Source organism: Mizuhopecten yessoensis, unplaced genomic scaffold (genome assembly GCF_002113885.1).
Source record: "Mizuhopecten yessoensis strain PY_sf001 unplaced genomic scaffold, ASM211388v2 scaffold11177, whole genome shotgun sequence".
Classification (NCBI taxonomy): domain Eukaryota; kingdom Metazoa; phylum Mollusca; class Bivalvia; order Pectinida; family Pectinidae; genus Mizuhopecten; species Mizuhopecten yessoensis.
The window spans coordinates 157,809-168,593 of NW_018408918.1; positions in this window are offsets into that span (position 1 = coordinate 157,809).

Here is a 10,785-nt window from a genome sequence, read left to right on the forward strand (position 1 = left end):
TTCCGTGTTGACCTTGTGTAAGACCTTCCGCGTTGACCTTGTGTCAGACAGTCTGCGTTGATATTGTGTAAGACCGCCTGTGATGACCTTGTGTAAGACCGCCTGTGTTGAACTTCTGTTAGACCGTCGGCGTTGACCTTGTGCATGAGCGTCCGTGTTTACCTTGTGTCAGACCGTCCGCGTTGACTTTGTGTAAGACCGTCCGTGCTGACCTTTTGTAAGACCACCCGTGATGACCTTGTGTAAAACCACCCGTGTTGACCTGGTGTCAAACCGTCCACGATAACCTATTGCAAGAACGTTCGTGTTGACCTTGTGTAAGACCGTCTGCGTTAACCTTGTGTAAGACCATCCGTGTTGACCTTTTGTCAAACCGTCCTTGTTGACCTTGGGTAAGACCGTGTTGACTTTGTGTCAGACCATTCGTGATGACCTTGTGTAAGACCATACGCGATGACCTTGTGTATGACTGTCCGCGATGACCTTGCGTAAGATTGTCCATGTTGACCTTGTGTCAAACTGACCGCATTGATCTTTTGTAAATCCGTCCGTGTTGACCTTGTGTCAAACCGTCCTTTTTGACAGTGTATTACCGTCTGTGTTTACCTCGTGTATGACAGTCCGCGTTGACCTTGTATAATACCGCGCGTTTACCTGTGTAAGACCGTTCGTGTTAACCTTGTGTAACACCGCGTTGACCTTGTGTCAGACCGTCCGATTTGCCCTTGTGTAAGACCGTACGCGTTGACCTTGTGTAAGACCGTACGCGTTGACCTTGTGTAAACCCGTGCTGTGTTGACATTGTGTAAGACAGTCCGCAATGACCTCGTGTAAAACCGCATTGCCATGTATAAGACCGCGTTGACCTTGTTTCAGACCGTCAGTTTTGACCTTGTGTAAAACCGTGCTGTGTTGCCCTTGTGTAAGACAGTCCGCGTTGACCTTGTGTCAGACAGTCTGGGTTTACCTTGTGTAAGACCGTCCGTGTTGACCTTGTGTAACATCTCGTTGAACTTGTGTCAGACCGCCCGTTTGTACCTTGTGTAAGACCGTCCGCGTTGACCTTGTGTAAGGTTGTCCGTGTTGACCTTGTGTCAAACCGTCCTTTTTGACAGTGTATCACCGTCTGTGTTTACCTTGTGTATGACAGTCCGCGTTGACCTTGTATAATACCGCGTGTTTACCTGTGTAAGACCGTTCGTGTTAACCTTGTGAAACACCGCGTTGACCTTGTGTCAGACCGTCCGATTTGACCTTGTGTAAGACCGTACGCGTTGACCTTGTGTAAAACTGTGCTGTGTTGACATTGTGTAAGACAGTCCGCAATGACCTCGTGTAAAACCGCATTGCCATGTATAAGACCGCGTTGACCTTGTTTCAGACCGTCAGTTTTGACCTTGTGTAAAACCGTGCTGTGTTGACCTTGTGTAAGACAGTCCGCGATGACCTTGAGTTATACCGTCCGCGATTACCTTATATAGGACCTTTCGTGTTGACCTTGTGTAAGACCATCCGCGATGACCTTGTGTCAGACAGTCTGCGTTTACCTTGTGTAAGACCGTCCGTGTTGACCTTGTGTTACACCTCGTTGAACTTGTGTCAGACCGCTCGTGTGTACCTTGTGTAAGACCGTCCGCGTTGACCTTGTGTCAGACCGTCCGTGTTGACCTTGTGTAAAACCGTGCTGGGTTGACCTTGGGTAAGATAGTCCGCGATGACTTTGTGTAATATCGTCCGCGATTACCCTATATAGGACCTTACGTGTTGACCTTGTGTAAGACCGTCCGTGTTGACTTTGTGTAAGACCGTGTTGACCTTTTGTCAGACAGTCCACGTTGACCTTGTGTAAGACCGTTCGTGTTGACCTTGTGTAAGACCGCGTTGACCTTGTGGCAGATCGTCTTTGTTAACCTTGTGTAAGACAGTCTTCGTTGACCTTGTGTAAGACCGTCCGTGTTGACCTTGTATCAGACCATCTGCGTTGACCTTGTACCAGACCGTCCGAGTTGACCTTGTACCAGACCATCCGCATTGACCTTGTGTAGAACCGTTCGCAATGACCTTTTATGAACCCGTCTTTTATAACATTATGTAAGACCGTTGCCATCGTTTGCCATATTTTTGCGTTTCACAGAAAAACAAAACCTCAAGTAATCGAAAACGGAGCTGCTTATTTGTCCATATTCTGCTACTCCAGCCGTGCAAACGATACTTTTATACTTTGGTAAGCATGCGGTTAGGTTAGATAATGCCCTCAACACAATCATTAAATGTCAGTCGCGTTATTTTCTACATGCATAGAACCTCAGTCTCCGATGGCACCCAGATGTATTATCAAAACACTAGTTATTTTCGTCAGCAGTCGGAAAACCAGTAAAGATGTATTGCGTACGTGGAACCTGAACGATCGTTGGTAAGGCTGTGGTGAGTATTATTCTATACAATGGATAAAGAGACGCATAATGTAAGAAAATGTACGATAAAGTGAATTTTCTACAATATTTCAAATGTAATGATATTTAGGAAATAATTATAATAAAGTGAAAAAATATTACGAGGGTGAAAAGATACTAAAAATAATAGATAACGAAAGTCATATCGACCTGAATAAATTTTGCATTTTTCAATTTCTCATTTTCCTGCATTTTTGAATTCTGAGTGCACAATAATATATGGTTTTATCGATTTTTTTCCGCATAAATGTGATTTATTATTCTTTCATGTTCCCTTCATTGTCTATAAGGCAACATTCCAAGTCCGTTTCACCAGCAATCATATCCCTTTCTGATATTTCAATTTGAACAGATTATATATTGACTGTGCATAAAGGTCAATTGGATTGGACTTGTTAAGTCCTTTCCAAACTTATTTACAAACATTACATAAACAGCTCAGGGGAGATTACTCTTATTTAGTTTTTGAAATAAATAAATTGTTTTCAACTTTTCAATATTCAATCTTTGCCTGTTTTTGTTTTGGATGTTAACAACTAAATAAATCATGTGTATATATTTTTTTGACAACCCAGCATACATCAAATCCACAGAAAACAGGCCCAAAAGTACATAGATTACATCAGCTGATATAATTACAGTGCTGTGATTGAAACGGTTAGATATGTACATGCATGCGCGCGTGTGACCCTCATTTGACAAAACTAATTCATCCAAGACCAGTCACAATGGCTCATTTATTTATACTTGGAATATGCGTAAGCATTCTATAGAGCGTTACATGAGTGGTTTTTATTGGGATTAAAGATGCATTACGCCCATAAATCATTGTCTAAAAATACCTGGTGTTATTACACCGCCGACGTGGTAAAATGCTGAATGAACAATAATTAAAATCTGTTACGTTTATGGAGATTTTTTTTCAGCTTTATACGTTACATGCGACTAATAAAACAATCTGTCATTGTCAAAGTCACTTTCAATGAAACGTTTTGGGTAGTGCGGGCTGCTGAATGGCTGCGGAGTCTAATACTGGGTCAAGGGTTCAAGGCAACGTGGGCAGTCGCCAGGTACTTTTGCGCAGGTATGTGGTTTTTCTTCGGTACTCCGGCTTTCCTCCATCACCACTTCATTAAATGACCATAGCTGTTACATTTGTAATAGGGCGTAAAACACAAACAAGCCAAGGTGTCCTATCATTCACACAGGCTGCTTCTACCGTTGTTTTCACGAAACATCTTCACGAAGATTTGTTTCCCAAACTTTAATTTCCCCAGAGGGAAAGCAGATTTTCTAGTTAATGGAACTTCGTAATTTGAGATAAAGATCGTTCGGGAGACAGGGGCCTGTAATGAAAAACTAAGCATGGTTGTGTTTAGTTTATAGAATGTAAGATTAAAATCGATACCCATAAATTTGCATGATATGGTAGTTCCTGAACAGAGAAAATGAAGTTCAATCCGATTGGATTGCTACTTAATATACAACCATGACATTGATTAAACACTAAAGTATTGAAGTCGAAATACTTTTATCCGCATATAGCTATTGGAAGGTATATTTTCAAATCCAGTTTACCATCGGAAGGTCAAAAGTGATGCAATCGGGACAGCAAGTCCGTTTTAGTTTCTTCAGTGATCCATGTGAAGTAGACTTAGAAGAAAATCGTCAGAGAGAGATCAATAACGGTCGGTAATAAATAATTTAGAAAGGATATTTTTAGGGTAATTAGTACCGACGTTTTTAATCATGATAATAGGTGTGCCTTGTGGTTTCGTTGGCATAACTTCGATTCCTACTTCGAGGACTTAACATTACTTGAATTTGACCTATATTTACATCGAGGATACCGTCGATGAAGAAGGAGACGGCTACCTTTCCGCACGTATTCATGCTCAAGCCTTATTCCTTGTTTCGAATATTAATTACTAAAAAATGATCTTATTTTGACAACGATATGGGAAAAATGTTTGAAGAGATTAAAGCCGAATATTGTTCTCCGTGTTAACATTTGTCTTTTCGATCGATTGATATGATTCAAGTAATAAACAAGACAGATGGTTTGAATCAGCTGCACAGAATCCATACCTGAGAATGAGAGCGGTTTCATGAATACGGGGCCTGGTGAAATTCTCTCTGTACTTTTTCAAGGGTCTCAATGGAAATCTTCCATTTTGCCAGTTTATGCCCTAGTTATTAAAGGGTACAATTAAGATATTTTCGTTATTATGAAAACGGAAAAAAGGTATGTACTACTTTTATAAGATTCAAAATAATCCCTTTCAGGATATACACGCAAAAACTCATATTTGTTCTCGTATATTTTTAACCAATTGATTTGCAAACTTGGGTCTGTCTATGATTAAGCTATTAAGGGTTAAATACAACTGGGTTCTGACTGTTTTGTTTTTGTTCAATATGTATAGCATTCCATCTATGTAAAAAAAGCTATCTGTCATCAGGCGGAATCAAAACAACATCGACCTCGATTTATCGACATTAAGATTCAACAACTTGACAATTTGTTTCTCATACATATAACTAATTGTATTATGTCGTCTTGATCAGTTAAAAAACGTTTCATATCTGTATTTTAACAATCGGTCATACAAGCAATGTGAAATTTCAATTTTGTGCTTTTCGTTTTTGTTTTAATTAAGATAATTCAAAGTATTGTGTGATCGTAGTTAATGTTTACATTAAGCTGACAAATCTTTTGATTCGGGAATGGAAGTGAAATAGTACGCTTGTTTACTAGAACCGTTTCTCTTTGTAGTCGTAGCCAGCATCTTAATTGAATACGACAGCTTGCCTCCCTTCCCCATTCGTGTCCATCATTACCTCTCACTTCTTACTGGGTTGACAGCTTGTTAAATCAAAGGTCGCTCAAAGGTTGGAAGATGTTGAAACTGATAAAAATTAACAACGAAAGAGCAAGGAGAAGACTAGACACAATGTACAGTATATGGATCTTTGTCTGAATTATGACAAGTGTTGCTATCATTGATAAGCATGCACGACAACTGATCATTTAGCCACCTCATTTGTATCCTCGCATTTTTGGCGTTTAGTTAATAAGCGCGAAAATATCCACATACGAGTATATATGTATATTTCTATACATTATGGATATATAGAATATATAGATCTGTGTGAAGTTTAAAGAGTCACAACGCAAAATTTCCAAACATGAAAGGTTCCGTTTTTACAGTACATTTGGAACACCTCTAGTTCAAACATAAAACGTTTCGTTTGTTATCTTCCTAGTGCAAACACCACGTATGAAATAACGTGAACTTCGAACGATCTCCCCATGGTGTTGATGGTCTTAGGCAGACCACTTACGACGCCATGGGGATAAGGACTGACAAACAGTATTAATGACTTGAAGAGTGACAAAACGCTGGAGAGTTCTCTCGCAGAATAAGAGCCAGGAATGATACTGTACTAAATAACACTATATGGGAGAATTCGACTGCTCATTTGATCGACTTTATGACAGCTGCACATTACAACACGCACGGACCGGTATGGGGTAGTTTCTGAAGAAATTATTGGCTGCGGACTGTTCTGTAACATACTTAATCCCATTATTGATTGCACGCCGTTTTGTTTTTCTATAGAAAATATGAATCACTAGACAGGAATGTTTATGTCATACTTACTTGAATATAACTTTATTACAAAATGGAAGAAACCACATGCAATAATTTATGAACTTTCCGAAGGTAACCATGAATGCAGGTTTGATTGTATAGGAGTGAATTTAGTTCAAATTTGTAATTCGGGACAGATCAATAGACATGTTAATAATCAGGCATTCCGCTGTTTGAGTGATACGGCATCATAATGCTACAGCTAGCTCCCATATACAGTTGTGGGATCGCACAACGTTACACGATGTGTGAACGATGTGTGCACGAAGTGCGAACGATAAAAAATTGGACGATCATTGCTTGCACACATTTGTGCGGACGATCGACGAACGTTGTGCGATAACAATCGTGGTTGGTGTAAATTGAGGAATGGCTTAACAATATACACGGTTTGGTGTTTAGACATATAAACTTGTTTTTTTTAGTATGTTTCCTTTTCTATTCTAGGTTCATCTACGAGCTTATCTTTCTGTCTATACTTTAGAAATGGCGCTTTCGGTGCTTTTTAAAAGACCTTACAAAACAGCCTCGGCAACACAGGTAAATACAGCCTCTTTGTACCTGACCGTAATTTTCCCCCGCCCGGGGCACTTACGTAACGCGCCAAGGTGTAAAAACCAGGTGAAGGAGAGCTTTAGATTAAAACGAATGCAAATAACAAATACTACCCGTCCAGTTGTGTTTTCATAACGGTATACGGTATCACATATCAGCTCGACCCGTTAGGCACAGGCCAGGTAAAACTTTGGTCACTCATCAAATTGTTATTTACCTGTTCTGTTACCTAGCTAGGAGCCACATCTATTCTTGACAGTCTAACGGTCGCTGTAATACTGTGTTACATGCATTGTAAAATTGTACATAATGTCAATTATTGTGATGAGAAATTACAATAATAAATACAATGTAAATTACTGTATACTACATGTAGTACGAGCCTTCCGTCTTTTTTTCATTCCGTAATATTGATCAACAAACTGTACCAAATCGCACAGTTGTGCGGAGAGAAGCGCACAACGGGGCGAACGATTGTTAAATCGCCCAGTTGTGCGCACCATGCATGGACAAAGTGCGGACGGCGTGTGAACGATGTATGCACGGTGTGCGCACGGTATTTTTGGTGCGTTGTGCGGTCACACAACTGTAGCACACCAGCGATGGGCCAACGTTGGCCCAACGAAACTGTACCATTGGCCCAACGTAGGCATACAATATTGGCAAAGCATCTTTTTGTCCGTTTGCCAAACGTTGGGCCACTGGTGGCAGAAAATTATGTTGGCCCAACGTTGAGCCATTGTCTGAAAATAGTGTTGGCCCAACGTTGGGCCACCGTCTGATAATACTAAAATTGTACNGTAGTTTGTTGTACATATCAGTAACTTCCGCTTCATTTCATTTTGGCTTTCAAGTTAGCCCGCCTCGGTCAGGGTACTACGGTTGATTAGATTAGATAACACAGTTGCTTGCTGAAAGTGATAGTATAATGATAGGCGGTTCAGGGTTGGATTCCTGGTCTGGTACTGTTGCATTTTTATATTCAGAACACTGTTTCTTGATTGTTATTTTATTTTATTTTAAATATTATTTCATGTTTATTATCCTTTTTAATGAAATTTCCGCCAAAAAGGGTGTTTCCTTTCAAAAATGATTAATCAAAACTATAGTCATATCGGGGAAAAAGGAAGTTTAATTTTTTGGTTGTGGTACGACGATCCTTAAAACTCAAATATTCGTTAGAGTTTAGGTGTATGGGTATGGCGTACTCACCTCAAATAAAAGCGCGTGTGTGTTTTTGCACAGATTTGTAAGTTATACGAATAACTTAGGCCAAGTAATGTACTAGTCTTCGTTAAGGAACCCAGTACAACCGCTAAAGGCTGTTACTATTCATTGAAAAGTTTCTTCCGGCATGAATCTAACAATGACACATTTTAAATAGATCCAAAAAAGATAAAATACACTTTCCAGAATATTCATATAAACAACAAAAATCAACAATAGTCTTTTGAACCTTGGACCCTCAATCAGTATATCGTCGCAATAGTCAACCGAACTGCCTGTTAATCGGAAGCACACAAAAGAAGTCACGCTTCAGTTATATCCCAAACTGGTTAAAGGATACAGTTTAGGTTATTCTGTGTACGAAATATGTAGTGCTTTACCAGCAATGAGACAAGGATCCTTAAAATACAGTGATCACACATGCGTCTGGCTGTAAATGGTTGGCCTGCAATGAGGCAAGTACCCTTAAAATACAGTGATCACACATGCGTCTGGTTGTAAATGGTTTGCCTGCATTGAGGCAAGTACCCTTAAAATACAGTGATCACACATGCGTCTGGCAGTAAATGGTTTGCCTGCAATGAGGCAAGTACTCTTAAAATACAGTGATCACACATGCGTCTGGTCGTAAATGGTTTGCCTGTATTGAGGCAAGTACCCTTAAAATACAGTGATCACACATGCGTCTGGTTGTAAATGGTTTGCCTGCAATGAGGTAAGTACCCTTAAAATGCAGTGATCACACATGCGTCTGGCTGTAAATGGTTTGCCTGCAATGAGGCAAGTACCCTTAAAATGCAGTTATCACGTATGTTGTAAATGTTGACCAATTCAATGTTCGAAGAAACATTTCTGAAGAAGGCATAACAATCTGAGTACATCTCCTTCCAGATTGCCAAAGGTAATAGCAACAAGACATTACTGATAATTGCTTAGTTTTATTTAGTTCTGTAGTTACTGATAATTACTTGCCCGACTACGCCGGATTGATGTTACGACCGTATAGCTTCTGCAGGAAATTTGTCATGTTAAGGATGCTGATGCAAATGTAATGTCTTTTTTCACTCTTCAAAGGAGACGTAATCGTCCCAAAGACATTAACGTTACAACAGCTTAACCGAATATAATATTACATCTGATGGTCTCGTGAGTACTCTATAGGAATTATGAGATGTCCATCATGGTCGAACCATACTTGATTCTGCAAGGGTTGTGCTTATTTTACATGCTATGTTCAGAGAGCGTAAGTGAGCGTAACCCATGGAATATCAAAGATGTGGTCGAACTTCATTTTATTAATTTTCTTCCCCTGTATTCCTTGGTAAAAACGGGTCCATTCGTTGTCAGTATAATGTGACCGGAAGGGATGCTGTGCTTGATGCCATCAGCGAGATAACACTATAATGTCGTCATCAGATTCACGTTATGACAGGGAGACGATCACATCAACATATCCTCACTCCAGCACGCTTGCACTACACACATTTCGGCACATCCTTAAATAACATTAGCTGTTAGAAGGAAGCTTAACCCTGTATAAAACCAACGCTGGTAAACATTCAGCAATTAGGATTAATCGTAACAAATGGTTAGATAGTTGTCAGTATAAGGTGACCAGGTGAAGAATTATCCTGGACGCCTACGGCATGGTGTTTCAGTGTAGTAGCCCTTAAAAGTCGGCATCAGATCCGCGCTATCTCAAGAAGGCAAATACACCAACCTGCATGTAACTACTCCAGCACTCGTACACTCAAACACTCATACATTACACAAATGGAGGAACGACCTTAAATGATCTTAGCTGTTAATAGGACGATAACCCCTTGAAAACAAACAAAAATTGTCCCTGTATTACGACCACTATAAGTGAATTCAATAAAATTGCTAGTTTCTGATGATCTATTGCAACTAGCCTCTAGACTTCATACAGTTTTGGTATTACTTAAGTCTGTTCGAACGGTTGGTTACAATCCTCCGGTAACTCGGCATTTTATGAAAGCCAAATTAGCCAATAAAGAGTGAAAAGGCTTAAACAGCAGTTATATCCTACATGTCGATGTCGAGCAAAGTAAACAAGTTTAAAGTGACAATTAAGTGATGAAAAATGTTTTTGTAATCTTATCACAACAATTCATGTCGAGAAATTGACAAGTAACGACCTACTGATATCGTACTTTGTGCGGTTTGAAATTCTCCCTAAGGTACTTTCGTGCGTGCATATCCGACTTGAATTTGTTTCTTTTTATTCGAATCCTACCGTTAATACAAATATCTCATTAGATTTATATATAATGATACTTATAAATCCTGCTTGGGGTGTATTGTGTAAGTGTGGGAAATCAGACTCACGTTGTCGGTCGATAAGGTGGTACGTGTACTTTACATGTTTACCTCTCACTGAAAGCCCCGGATATTTATCACCAACTTTCCTAAAAGAAAAAAAAAATGCCCACATTGGACGTTGGCTTCAGGTCTTATCATTAACAACTAGTTACGGTTTGTTTGGAGTTCTATATTCACTCTCTAATCGACTTCTTTGGTCTTCTTTGACTTAATAGCACCTTAACATGTAACAGCGTACTTAAAATATAAAAATACCCTCATCATTATCATTTCTTGCAGTTGTACAAGTAATAACACGCAAATGGTACAACAGCTGAATGTACATGAGCTCATAATGACCCTTTTTTGGATGTTCCTGTTCTACTTCTTAAGGGCCCGTCACACAAGTACGGCAGCGCAATGGTATCACATCGCTAGGAACGGCAGTTGATCGTCAGAACATCGGCGGAAAATCAGCAACGGCAGTCAACGGTAGAAATTTTTGAACATGCTCAAAAATTTCCGCCGTTCTTAGGTATAGCAACAGCTTCATGCTTAACCGGAGTGTTTTT